We start from the raw sequence: 1,317 nt of genomic DNA, 5'->3' as shown, positions 1-1,317 counted from the left end.
GTAAGATTCTTGTTTGCATAAAATAGACGGAGACCAGTCTTATCAATAATAGGTAACAGAATTTATTCTCGGAGCGCGCTGCCACGTTACCACGAGCAACAGTTTAAATATAATAACATGAAGTCATTTCATTGCTCCTAAAATGAATCCCCTCCTCCCGACCTAGAATCAAGTGAGGTTAAAAGTTCATTCTAACTCACTAACACACTCACAGGTCACACAACATAACTGAATTAACTGTTGACCCCTCAACATTATCGATCACCACTTAGCTGACAGTTCTAATTAACAGAAAACCTAGAAATGCACTCACAGCCTTATCTAAAACACCCCAGAGCTCAGTTTCGTCGGTTCAACCATAGGTTAACTATCTTATCTGCTTACTTAATCCACAACCCATTAGTTTCTGCCTAGTTGGAATGGTGTTCATTAACTTTAATTACTCCTTGTCCGTGTCACACAATCCCTTCTTATGAACTCATATTGTTAATCAGATATAATAAAACAGAGTATAAGTTTACTTAGTTACAGTTCCATTTAAAATGATTTGTTCAGTCATTTAATCATAATTTTCCTAACATAAACTTGTTCAGAGGACTGGTGGTTGTGCAGGAGCACTTTGAAGGCCTTGGGAGGGAGTTGTAGGAAGTGCCAATGATGTGGCAGCAGCATCTCTGAATGACTTCCAATCCTGGAGAGACAAGAGACTTGATTACACTGATATGTCATGTTGACGTGTTGACTATGTCACTTGACTATGTCATTTGACTTATTTGGGTTAGGTTTGCCTGGTTGTCCTCATCTCATCGTACTCTAGCGACTCCAGTGGCAAACCGGGAGCAATGCAGGCTGACACGGTCAGCTTGGAAAGGTTTAGTCACCTAGACACAGACAGCGGAGATGTTTTGCACTGGATCCCACAAGGTGAAAGGATGAGAGTGTAGATGCGAGAAGGAATTAACAATATGTATTTTGTTAATTTGCACGTGATCAGGGGTTTATTCATTCTAGTATCATGTAGTAGCATAAACTTATCGATGTTACACTGAGCTGGGTGACTGGAATATGAATGAATCATCCAATTAACAGCACCGACCACCACTTGAAAATGACCACATTAATGCCAAATCCCTGCATCACTAATACAGACTCACATACATGTGTAGAAGGCCTTCAACTGCTGGTGAGCTGGAGGATTCTCACCAAGGTGTCAGAAACTAGATTAAAACCATGACCACTTTGAGGAAGTGATGCTATAGTGGTGAATAGAGATGCTGCTGTATGGTGAGAAACTCATAGTGCTGAGACACTCTGAAA

This window comes from Oncorhynchus masou, chromosome 16 (genome assembly GCF_036934945.1).
Source record: "Oncorhynchus masou masou isolate Uvic2021 chromosome 16, UVic_Omas_1.1, whole genome shotgun sequence".
In the NCBI taxonomy this organism is placed as follows: domain Eukaryota; kingdom Metazoa; phylum Chordata; class Actinopteri; order Salmoniformes; family Salmonidae; genus Oncorhynchus; species Oncorhynchus masou.
Note: the sequence above shows the minus strand (reverse complement) of the source record.